This window comes from Pogoniulus pusillus, chromosome 9 (genome assembly GCF_015220805.1).
Source record: "Pogoniulus pusillus isolate bPogPus1 chromosome 9, bPogPus1.pri, whole genome shotgun sequence".
Classification (NCBI taxonomy): domain Eukaryota; kingdom Metazoa; phylum Chordata; class Aves; order Piciformes; family Lybiidae; genus Pogoniulus; species Pogoniulus pusillus.
Genome location: NC_087272.1, coordinates 10252896 through 10266059, shown reverse-complemented (window position 1 = coordinate 10266059; position 13164 = coordinate 10252896). Strand labels below are relative to the sequence as shown.

The window sequence follows — 13164 nt, the reverse complement described above, 5'->3', positions numbered from 1 at the left end:
CATTTAGGAGCTCTGTGCCTAAGCCAAGGATTACCAGTGATACTATCTCCTCCAGTATGCTGCACCTAAAGAAAGCATCCCTCTTATTAAAAAAAAAAAAAGGGGGGGGGAGGGAAGTTTAAAGCCAAATAATTCAGGCTTGCATAAATCTTTAATAGGAGCTACCCTCCCAGGATTGGCTGCACTTTCTTTTCTCTGCCCAGGGGAAACACAATATGTCTTAGAAAAGAATAATAGTAACTCCATCTTGTGTGTTATATGATAGCTTCCAGTAATCCAGAGGATTTTGCCTTTGTCTGTCATAAACAAAAGGCCACCCATACATAATGTGTCCAGGCTTTTTCCAGACTCCTCACCTTAGCAGGTGACACTCAGGAGATGGACGAGGAATACTAAGCCCTCCAGTCGCTGCAGGCAACTTTACTCTCATAGCAATTTAGAAATGGGGAAGGGGAAAAAAAAAAGAAAAGAGAAGGGGAAAAAAGAAAGATCCAAGAAAAAAAAAGAAGCCCAAATTCTGCCCCTGTAAGAACAAAGCATTATTTGCACCCTGCAGATGTCCTGATTTTCCAGAGATCTATTTAGAAGTTATGCTACTGGGCCAAAAATGTGCATTCTCCTTTTGGGTTGTGTTGAGTTTGCTTGTTTCTACTGATGAAGGAATTTCCCTCTCACAAAAAAAGTACCCCCCACTTTCTACAACCTATATGTACAAACTAGAGAAGAAAACAACAGTTTAGATAGAAATTTAAGACCTTAGGATTGGCACTTAGTGATCCAGTAATTAGATCTGAAATCAATAGCAACAATCCTCCTACTGCAAAGGAAATGTGCGGGGTGCTAAACACACATCCATACCACAGTTCAATCATGAAGATGTATTGTGAAGCCTAACAGAGCATCAGTGTTCAGGACAAGCAGAAGAAGAAAGGGCACAGGAAAAGGTATAGCTTTTGAAAGGGTATAGGGGGACAGCAGCAGGAGCTGAGAAGCCCTAGGCCACACCACCCAGCAGCACACACAGCTGGAGCTCAGACAGACCCTTCCAACACCACAGGTTTTCCAAACCTGAGGCATTCCAGCCAGGAAAAAAAAACAACCCAAATGCTCCTTCGGACACTGGGCTTCCCAGGTCAGGAGAGACAGGGAGAGAGTTTAATGGAGGGCAATGAACATGATGAAGGAAGAAGAATTTCTCTTGTCTGATGAAAGGCTGAGACCTGGGGCTCTTCATCCTGGAGAAGAGGAAGCTGAGAAGGAAACTTCTCAATATCTAAAGGGTGGGGGTCTTGTCCTGTCACTGGGCACCACTGAAAAGGGTCAACAGATACAACCTGGAACACATGAGGTTTCATTTGAACATAGGGAAGAGCTTCTTTGAGTGTGACAGCACTGAAGCAGGCTGCCCATAGCAGTTGCAGAGTCTCCTTCTCTGGAGACTCTCAAAACCCAGCCAGATTTGCCTTTGTGCATCCTGCTCTGGGCAGCCCTGCTTCTGCAGGGTGGTTGGATTAGATCTCTGGGGGTCCCTTCAAACACCATTCTGTGAGGCAGGTGCTTTAAGTACTGCTCTAGTGACAGAGCTATGAGTGGTTTCTGCTAGAGAGGGATGCTGCGGGACCTGTCTGCAGAGACACAGGTGGCCGGAGTAGAACACAGAGGAGACCCTGAGAACTTTTAAAAATCAATTTGTGTAGGCATGCTAAATAATAATTGTTGTGAAATAGGCTTCATGGCTCTTTTGTTGACTAGCATTGAATGACTTGTTAAATTTTCGGTGATAGGCCCTGGCTACCAGATAGCAGCTAGGGAAATTGAGGCACATCACCCTCAGCAGCTTACATGGCAAGTGCAAACGGGCATTAATTGGAAGAGTCTTTCAGGCTGACAAAACAGAGCTTTAGCACAAGCAATGCTTGCAGCCTGTGACAATAAATCATTTTGCTCTTTATCTGGGGGTGGCTGCATTGTGTCTTGTTTGACACAAATGTGAAGAAAGTGCTGCTGTGCTGTAACCTCCAAAGGCTAAGTGTTAAACCTTCTAACACATCCAGGAGAAAACGAGTATCAGAATTCAGTTTTGTTTGGTTAATAAATGCTATCAATGCCACTAGAAACACTAACAAACTTGGACTGGACTAAGCAAATGATTTTACACATGGCTCATAGAATTACTGTGAGACTTGGCAGAGTTAGGTAATGGTTGGACTAAACGATCTTAAAGGTGGTTCCCAGCAGAAACAATCCTATGATTCCATGTATTTAGACACATACTCTCCTTACAGCATACAGAGATTTCTGTGGGCTGTTACATCTGGTGTAAACACGTGTATTGAGTAAGCGTCTCTTAGGGTAGGAAACATCAAGCATTTAAGCATGCCAATGCTCCGTACTGCTGTAAGGATTCTTGGGAAAGCATCACCAGCCGATAGAGACAGCTTTAACTGCAGACTTAGTGCTTACCCTGCTGCCTCTCACCAGGATCATTGTGCCCATACCCTACCCCTGCCCTTGCACTACATCCGCTCCCAAACACTCCACTTCTGCCAATACTCAGCCCAGACTCCTGCACTGAAACTATTTGGCACATGCCGAGCTGCAGCTGGCGGAGGGAAGACGGCGAGGCAATGGCATGCGTGCAGATGCGGTTACAGAGCTGACTTTGTTCCATGGCAGTTCTCGAGCTTTAATCTAATCAAACTTGTGCCAGAAGCCTTACTGGGCAAATATGCTGCTTGGTGAGGACCAAGAAACAAGCACCCAGAACTGACCTTACCTCAGCTGTAAGATGGGTCTCCTAGGAGCCAGCAGTGTTCTAGCATATAGTTTTTATGCGTGAGGACACTAAGATTGTAAATAGGACCATAACATCTACCTGGCTATGACAATACACATCTACACTGGGGACTTAGCATTCTTCTCTGGCTGACTCTGATCCACTGCATTGGATTTACTTGGAAAAGACAGTTAAAAACATTGAATTCAACCATTATCTAAATTCTACCAAGTCTAGTGATAAACCAGATACTTCAGTACCACATGTCTGCATTCCGCATCTCACTCCTATTAGCCACCAAGAACTGTATCTATCCACACTAAAACATTGCACTACTCACTTGTGGGTTGAGAAACACTTACTTTTGAAAAATAAAGCACAAATGTAAATCCATAGTGCTGGGAATATCAAAGGTTTGGTTGGGTTTTTGTTGTTGAGGCTAATTCCATTAAAAAATTGAATTATTGTGATATCAAGTATAATCAGTTGTTAAATGGTTAAGTCCTAGATTCATGGTCATCAAGCAGAGGCCACAAAACTTGAGGCAAGCATGCAGGCTGCTCAAACAGCCCTGAGCTCTAGCCTATTCCATGGACTGCATCTTTAAGGAATTGTTTTAAATATTGGACAAAAATGTCTCGATTGGACTGTGCTGGTTGCTACTTGTAGGAAACCAAATACATTTCCATATCAAAGGCCCAGAGTTAGTTCTACTCTTGTAGGAGTTACCTCCTACCCTTCTGACCCTTCTTTTTTCCTCCCCCAAATGACATGATGTAAGACTGCTTTGAGTCATAGAATTGTTATGGTTGGAAGAGATCACCAAGATCGAGTCCAACCTAAGACCATCAAGGTCATTAAACCATGTCCCAGAGCACCATGTCCACACCTGTCTTGAACATCTCCAGTGACAGTGACTCCACCACCTCCCTGGGCAATCTATTCCCATAAAAAGGAGGTTAGAGGAACACACTCATGACACACCAAACAAATCCTGGAATGGTTTGGAAAGGATCTCCAGAGATCAACTAGTCCAATCATCTCTGCAGTAATCAGTGGCATCCTCAGCTAGATCAGGCTGCCTAAAGCCTTGTTGAGAATGCACATCCTGTCATTGGTTTCAGATGGTTCAAGGAAGCGAGCAGTCACCAAAATATCTTCCTTGGACAATTACCTGGCTCAAGATATCTCTTCAAGTTAGCTGACTGCTGTCAGAGAGTGTAATTCTATCAGAACACAGAAATATATTCTAAAATAAAATAATAACCTAAAAGCTCACCATTTGAAAAAGAAATAAAAAGGAGCAAAACAAATAAGCTGGACTTTTCTGTACTAAAATTTTACTACCATAAATTTCCTACTTGCCCAGTCTGCCCCTCTGCACTGCCCGAGTCCATGCCCTGATAATACAACCCAGTGTAGCCAGACAGTGCCTTGCAAGGCAGACCTGCTGCCCTGTTTGCTGTGTGCTGTTTGGCAGCTAACTCCTCACCTCAGACACACACTATTGCTTTTGCTCCCAGATCGATTGACTGAACCTTTTATAAACAGGAATAGGGAACTGGAGATTGTCTTGCTAAGGTTCGTGGCATGAACCTTGCATACATCCAGGCATGTGCTACTCCACACGGACTACCAGGCAAACAAAAACACTCACATAAATGCTTACAGAAAATGTTACTGAAGCAAGTTCATCATTTGCTGGTTTTCTGTGCTATTTATCTTGTTTTTTTGTAACAACTCCCATTTGTCATAAGCAACCTAGGAGGCATGGCAAGCTTTTCAAGGCCAGCATCCACAGCACCAGTTATCTGACAGTCACCTAGCAGACATTACCAGGAGAATATCAGAACACACCTTTTTTTCCTTCTTGTTTTAAACCCAGTGTTGTACAAACCCAAGAAAGCAGCTATGTTTTAATTGTACATAAAATAGAACACCAGGGGATCAAACTGAAAATACCTGTTTATAACATTTACTGTTCTCCATTTGCCTCCCTTTCCCTCCATCTCCATTAATTCCCAAGCTTCACCGGTGGTTTCCTCTGGATTTCAAGGTTCAGCCAGTTCAGCCTGGGTGCTGGCTATAAACCCCTTCACAAGGCAGCTGAGGTTTTTCATTTCTTGCTCTAGTTTGCCTAGCAGCCACAGTAGAAGCAAAAAGAGGATCTTGGAGCCCTTCATTACTAAGTACTATGTTGTAAATAACCTCAGTCTCTTCTGATGCTGTGTTTTGTGGTTCAGGTCTCCTGAAGCTATGCCCTAAGGACAGCTACCTCCTTAGGAAGGTATTTTAGTAAGGTCTACTTTTCCTCCTGGCTTTGGAAGAAGTTACAGTGCAGGACTGCACCCTTTTTTCTTCCTGAAAAGTACCATTTTTATAGAAGTTACAGAAATTTGTTTTGGCTCTACTTGGGATCTTCACACATCTCTGTCTTCCCAGCAACTTTAACATCACTTGCATTTCGCACAACCCTATGACTTTCAGCTAAAGACCTTCCAGCACTGCAAGGGCTAATTCCATTACACAGCATAGCAGAATTCATGGACATTACTCAGGATTTACCAAACTACAATTCTGACATTTTCCTTCCAGCACCTGTGAGTTTACCACTTTGCTAGCAGGGAACAAAATCCCAAGGCAGAAACTGACCATTCTAGTTAAAGCCATATCTCCAGCAGTAGCTCCAAATCAGTGCTTTATTTACTTAGTAAGAGAAACTCTTTAGTGCAAGAAGAAACTATTTTTTTTTACCCATTCACAAAGTCATAGATCTAAAACTTGAAACTTGTAATCCAGAACTAATCTAATCCCTTTAAAAAAACAAAGTTAAAACACTCATTTTGAAACCATGTAGATGTAACATACTTGCTACATCATAGAATGGTTTGGGTTGGAAGGGACCTCCAGATGTCATCTAGTCCAACCAACCCTGCAGTAAGCAGAGGCACCCTCAACTAGCTCAGGCTGCCCTGAGCCCTGTAGAGCCTCACCTTGAATATCTCCAAGGATGGGGCCTCAACTACCTCCTGGGCAACCTGTCCCAATATTCCACTAGCCTCATGGTAAAGAACTTGTTTCTAACATCCAATCTAAATGTGCTCTTCTCTAATTTCAAACCACTGCCCCTAGTCCTACCACTCCAGGCTATTGTAAATAGCCTCTCTGCAGTTTTCTTGTAGGCCCTCTTCAGATACTGGAAGGTCACTATTAGGTCTCCCCAGAACCTTCTCTTCTCCCGGCTGAAGAACTCCACCTCCCTCAGCCTATCCTCTTCTCAGAGGTGCTCCAACCCCCCACCCCAGTAGTTTTCCTGGCCCTCCTCTGCACTCACTCCATCAGGTCTAGGTCCTTCCTGTGTCTGGAGCACCAAATCTGGACACAGTACTTCAGGTGAGGTCTTACCAGATGTTGTAAAACAATTTGGTTTATTACTTAATTGTCAGAGAAGTTCTGATCAGCATGAATCATTTTATATAACAAAAGTTCTGCTTCCCATTATGCACTTAGCATTTCTCAAAACTTCAGTGCTCCAGCCTGCCCATGAAAATTTTTTGCAGTTCTCTTTTAGTCAACAGTATTAGAAGCTTCTCTACTCCACCCAGGTGTAGATCCCAGCCCAGAAGAACAGCCTGACTGCTGTGAACCCTAGCTTCTCAATTTCTTTGCCAACTTTGTCTTTCAGAGCTAATATTACTCTTTCTAGCACTCCACTGGCGTTGTTGTAGCTGTGCACAATTGTTCTTTAAAGACCTTTAAAAGCTTTCCTTAATTCCATATTGCTACCCCACCCACCACACACATGCCTACTAAGGAATTGTCTGAGAAACTGGTATTATCTTCACCTTCTTCACATCCTGGCCTGTACCAAAAGAAGTGGAGCCAGCAAACTGGCAGAGGTGACTTTGTCACTTCGCTGTGGCGAGCAAACAACACCCTGAGTGTTGTGTCCAGCTCTGGGGTCCTCTGCACAAGAAGGGCACGGAACTGCTAGAGGACAGCCACAAAAACGATCAGAGGGGTGGAGCACCTCTCCTACGAAGACAGGCTGAGGGTGCTGGAGCTGTTCAGCCTGAAGAGAAAGCTCCGGAGGACCTTAGAGCAGGCTTCCAGTATTAGAAGGAGGCTACAGGAAAGCTGGGGAGAGACTGTTTACAAGATCATGTAGCATTAGGACAAGGGGCAATGGTTTTAAACTAGAAAAGGGCAGATTTAGATTGGACATTAGGAAGAAGTTCTTTTCTTATGAGGGTGGTGGAACACTGGGACAGGCTACGGAGACATTCAAAGTCAGGCTCCACAAGGCTCTGAGCAACCTTATCTAGTTGGCAGTGTCTCTGCTTACTGCAGAAGTATTGGACTAGATGACCTCTAGCAATCCCTTCCAACCCAATGACTCTTTGTAACACCACCTAGAGAGACCCATCATCAGTAAACTGCGACCACATGGCTCTCTTTTGCCTTTCCTTTTTCTGCACATTTTTCACCCAAAGACCAGGATTTTGAGCTTGCTGCACACCTGGTTTGAAGGTGACCTGACACTTCGGCAACAGCTTGTGCTTGCCGGCAGGCTTGCACTGTCCAGCAACAATTATTGCCCTGATGACTCAGCTATAACTGTACAAAGTCGCTAGTCTGGAAGAAGCTATTTTTTTAGTGGAGATAAACTGATGAGCTTTCAACAGACTACAGCTGTGATTAGGATCAGCTGCCACTTTTAGTCAGATCATCAAAACTGTTACCTTAGGGGATGAAAATTTGTTCACCCCAGCTAAACCTGAAACACTGCGTCTCCCTCTGTTGACGATAAAAACACTAAGTACAGAATTATTCAGATTTCTTTCACCATTTAATCTTCCTGCCTCGTCCACTTAGCCACAATGTTAAACGCTTTCTTAGGAAGACTTGCGCTACCTTGAATGCCTTTTACCTCCCTTTCCTTTCAGATGCAAACACAGAGAGGGAACACCGGCACCAGGGAACCTACTATTTTGGGGCCAGGGGAAAGCATTTAGCTGTTGATTCCTCGTGTTATTTTTGTAGTCTTTCCCCTCCCTCTCTGTCCTTCTGTAATTGGCCTCTTAAGAGCCTGCAGACGGTCTCTTTGTTCAACACTCACGTTATAAAACATCACAGAACAGTGCGTGGGCTGACATGAAACAGGCTAACTTGTTTGAAAGCTTTTTAAAAGTACAGCTCCCCCCCCCCCCCCCCTTCCCAAAACACTTAGTGGCTGTTCTGAATGCAGCGAAAACCCAGGAGGAGAGGGGTGTAAAGCATGAGCAGTGCTTGTTTGCCTTGGATCAAAGAGCTATTGCTGCAGTATTTTTCCCTCGTATTTTTTTCCCAGCGTATTTTTGCTGCCTGTGAATCTGCCACAAATCAGCGCCATGGTTCATCATACACCTATTAGTTATTTATAACAATATATCCACAGATTAACAGGAACAGTTTGGGGCTATGAAATATTCACAACATTTAATGAGCTGAACAGCACAAGAAATAGAAGCTCGACTGTTTGTCCCATAATTGAAATTTAAATGGGGAAATTACAAGTCTGGGAGCAAGCAATGCTCAAGGTTTTATCTTTTGAGAACTATTTCAGCCCATTCTTCTGCACCCCAGACAGACTCCAACAAGCCACATGCTCGCAAAACAGTGCCCGCCCTGAGAAGCTGGATGTTCTTCTGATTGCTGTAACACTTTGTAGTGCTGCCCCCAAGGTTTTCTAGCACTTAGTAACAAGGCTAAAAACTAGTTCTACACCACAAGCACTCAGAAGAACGCTCAACACGGGGTGCTGCAGAAGCTGCCATGCGTAGATGGACGGAGAGTTACAGGTGGAGGAGCTCAAACAACAGAAGGAGTTTATGATAGCAAGAAACATACACTGGAAGAGGCAACACCAATCCTGCAGCTCCCCTAAGGCAGAGACAGACTGAGAGCTGGGTACAAGCACTTTGCCAGAAGAATCGCATCTCACAGCAGAGGCAATACCTGGGGTAGGCTACAGGGAAGCATTACTGGAAAGGGTAAAACTTGCTAAAGCAAAAGCCAAAGAAAACCACTCTAGAACAGAAAACCCATCTTCCTACCTGAGGAGCAGCTCTTCATACACGTCTTCCTCCTTGGCAGAAGGCTTCTTGTGAGCACATTCAAGTCCTGAACTTTCTCCCTGACGTTTTCACCAGGGGACAACCACATCCAACCACCCCAAACCAGCAGAAGCCGGTTCTAATCACCTCTCCTTCCCACCCAGAGCAGCTGCTCTAGATCCAATCAGCAGCAGGTGCTATCGGAGACTGATTGCCCCAGCTAGCCCCATTTAAGTGCCCCTTAACAGGCTTCAGGTGTGCATAAGCAATTACTTGCAATCCCCACCAACGTTCGCTGGTTTGGGTTGGGCCAGTGCTGCTCAGCCCAAAGTGAAAACATCATGGTGGTGCTGCAGCAGCAGTGGAGAGGATCTTGACTGGCCAGAAGAAATTTCATTTTCTCCAGCTTGTTTTTTTTTTGGCAGATATGTTTTTTTTTCCTGCTTTCATATAGTTCACACACTTTCCCATACAGGCTAATCAAGGGAAAAAAGGCCATTTCCTAAGTGTGCTTCTTCTGCAGACCATATTTGAGAGGTGATTTTCTGCTGAGGCCTCACCTGGAGCATTGCATCCAGATCTGGAGCCTTCAATACAAGAAGAACATGGACCTGATGGAGCAGGTCCAGATGAGGGCCACAGATTATCAGGGGTTGGAGCACCTCTGCTATGAGGACAGGTTGAGGGAGCTGTAGTTGTTTAGCCTGGAAAAGAGAGGGCTTCAGGGGGACCTAATATTTACCTTCCAGCACCTTCAGGGGACCTACAAGAAGGATGGAGAAAGACTGTGTAGAAAGACTGGGAGTGATAGGATGAGGGGCAGTGGTGTGAAATTAGAGAAGAGCAGATTTAGATTGGATGTTAGGATCAAGTTCTTTGACATGAGGCTAGTGGAACACTGGGACAGGTTGCCCAGGAGGTAGTTGGGGCCCCATCCTTGGAGATATTCAAGGTGAGGCTCAACAGGGCTCAGGGCAGCCTGAGCTAGTTGAGGGTGCCTCTGCTTACTGCAGGCTTGGTTGGACAAGATGACGTCTGTAGGTCCCTTCCAACCCAAACCATTCTATGATTCTATATTCATTTTCAGCTTGCCACAAGTAGTCATCTGGAAAAAAAATCTATCCTTAACTGCAGGACAAGGAGCAAGCATGGATGCTGAAGTGAAAGTTGGTCTGGTCATCTAGATAGGCAACATGTGCTTCTCTAAATAGTACTTTTCATATCTTACCTTCAGGGTTATCCTCCCAGTCATAGGGTACAACCACAGCACCACTACAGCTCAGTTCAGGCTGACAGACTATGGCAGCAAGCACCACCTCAGCTTCCTAGCTTTACATTGCCTAGTGCAGGAGTGATGCTGGGACCTCACAGGGATCAGATCAAACTCTGGTCACACCAGATTTCTGAAGGTGCATCCACACTGATTCCAGCTGGAATTACCACACTCTTTATATTATATTGTCACAGAGGGGATGGGAATCAACACCACCGCTGATACTGCTGTTTTTACAGCTTTATATTTATTGAGGTGCACTATAAATAGGGAATTCTGCCCTCCTGCCTCCAGAAATGGATTTTCCTAGGGCTAGTCATCTCTGACTGTGAGACAATCATCCTTCTCCTGCTGGTCTCTTTTTAGGTAAATGATCAGATTTACTATAGTCACCCTTAAGTGTTCAGCAGGAAGGATTTCCAGACAGCTCACTGTAGTCCTCATAGCAGGCATGGGAAGCCACATTTCCCTCCAAAGCTCCTTGACAGCTTTTGTCAGGAGTGGCTAGGGATGGTCCATCTGTCATTAAAGTGTTAATTCAATTCATTAACATCAAAAATATTCACCATTTCCCACTTTGGAGGAGATGGGCTGTGCTGTCCTTTTAATAGAACTCTGCTGGAAATCAAACACAATTTTTATTCAGGGGAATGATTACTGTGTCTTGTTTAATTCTTGCCTAACAAATGTCAGCACTAATGTATTACAGATTATTCAGTCAATTTGATGGTTCCAGGTGAAAGAAAGGAACACAAATCTCTTCTTTTAGTGTAAAAAGGGTCAGCTGGATGACTTCCACTGCAGGAGCCGAGATGAGGCTTGACATGAATCAATCAAGCAGGCTCAATTTTACAGTTATAGTGCCTAATGCCTAAACATGAGCGTATGGGTGGAAATTAGCACCCGATTATGAGCATACATGATCTTCCCTTGGAAGACAATAATATTGGCATTAAGCTTCTCAAGAGGGAAGATGCTGCTGGTTTTTAATATGTCTTAAATTATGTCAGGAAAAACACTGGAACATCACACAAAAGCCACAGTCAGTGTATATTGCTATCTCATAGAGCTGGAGATCTTTACAACAATATTGACACAGGAGCAGGCAAGCAAATGTCAGCCAATATAACATATGAAATACTTAACGTAACCAATTTTCAGCTGTCAATCAGGGGGGAATAATGACTGATGCAAGGAATCAATACACCACAATTGAATTCCAGCTCACAAACTTGTTTCGTTCTGCGCTATAAAAGACTGTCAAATGTCACACCCCAAGAGATGCAACAGGATTCCAAAGATTTATTTATTTCAAGCTCTGAAGTCTATTAGCAATAGTGCTCCTTCTGCTGTTGGGAGGGGAGGGGGGGGGAAGAGCTTTGATGACATTAAATTTTCAGGCATGACAACTCATTGCATCGAGAGCCAATTAATTAGGCCATTTTGTATCATATTGCTTACTCCTCTGCCATTTTACTAAGTAATGGCACATAATTATATTTAAACAATTGTGGCTTCGAAGCTGCAGATATTTGACTGTGTTATGCAGGGTGTTATAACTTCCAAACAAGTCATTTTGTACTTTGGATAATACTATTAAAAAAAAAAAAAAGGCAGCTCTATGCTTAGATCTATTTCATTCAGATAGCTGAAAGATTTACATTAGAAGATACTTCTCTTAAATTAGAAGGTGCTTCTCTCTCTGAAAGAGTAAGATTTACTACAGGAGTGGGGAGGGCTGTGTATTATCCTGTCTATTATCCTGCTTTTTTTCCCCCCCTTTAATAAAGACAATGGAAAAAATACTCATTTTCATACTCTAAAGTATTGTGGTCTGATGAAAGGCAACAGAGATCTCAAAAGGGAAGATCGAGAGGATGCAGGAGTCATAAAACTCAAAGATTATATATATTGCCTGTATAAAACCCATGTGGATTATACCCATCACTCAAAAAGAAAAACAAAATCCATAGGAAGTTGATTGTAAAGTATCTGCAAGATTAAAATATACTTGTTCAACAACATAATCTGGGGTTGGTAATAGATGACCTATTCATTTTCATTCCTGACTTCTGCCTGTTGTACTTTTCCTTCCCCCCCCCCCCTTCCTACAATCCTTCCTTATGAAAGGAAAATGGGATGGTGGCAGCCCCTTCCTCTCTGGTTAGCCCCAGTGAAGCTGGTGAGGCTCTGTGCAAGACTAAGTACCTGTTTGCATCTGGCCCAGAGTAATTATAAAACTATTTAAATTAGCATATTTTCTTTACCTGAGGCTGAGAGTTAATTAAAAATCTGGCAGTGTAATGTATACAGAAGATAAACACGACTGTATTTTCCTTCCAATACATGGATATATAGTAATTCATTTAAGACAGAGGAGCTCATGCCGTTGAATGTGCTTATTAAAAGCAGCAAGGAAGGTCAGGGGCTGTGCTGGCTGTACCCTTCATTTGTTCTTCACCAAAAAATGATAGAACTGAACTGCAAAAGTTGAGATTGAAAAGCCGCTAGCGTGTTGTCTAATTTCAGCCACAGAAGCTGCTGTGCACTCCATGACTTTATGAGGGAATACGATTATAGGTCACAAGAGCTTCTTTATTTCCCACCTGTAGCTTCTAACAACATTTTATTAAGGATTTTCCCATCTTCTCTCTCTGACCTACAGGGGACAAAATTCTAACAGCTGTTACAGGACCTGTATGGGAGAGGCATTAACGCAGATTAGCAGTTCTGGAAAGCAGTATCCTTTTATCAGCGTGATATTTATGGCTGCTAACTAATACTTTTGCAGTGCCTGTAAGGTAAGCACAGTGTAGCATAACAAACAGGAAGAAGGCATTTAACAGAGTTACACACAATGCATCGTGCCTGCTTTGTTTGAAATCACACCCGGCTGCAGCTCGGAGGTGTAGCACTCATTCACGGACCGCTTGGGCAGCCCAGGCACACATACAGATGTGTTGCTGTTGTCTCTACGTATGGAGGGTATTGATTTCTTATTAATCAAGTAGAGTCTATGT

The 13164-nt window shown here is 43.6% G+C and overlaps 1 long non-coding RNA gene across 4 annotated transcripts in view; it reads right to left on the bottom strand.

Moving 5' to 3' along the window:
- Positions 1–8963, bottom strand: part of LOC135178421 (uncharacterized) — a 191680-nt gene extending 182717 nt beyond the window's left edge. For all 4 annotated transcript variants that reach the window (XR_010303519.1, XR_010303518.1, XR_010303516.1 and 1 more), the window contains exon 1: positions 8872–8963. This is a non-coding gene — a long non-coding RNA (uncharacterized LOC135178421). The remainder of the gene's footprint in view (positions 1–8871) is intronic.
- Positions 8964–13164: the final 4201 nt, after the last annotated feature.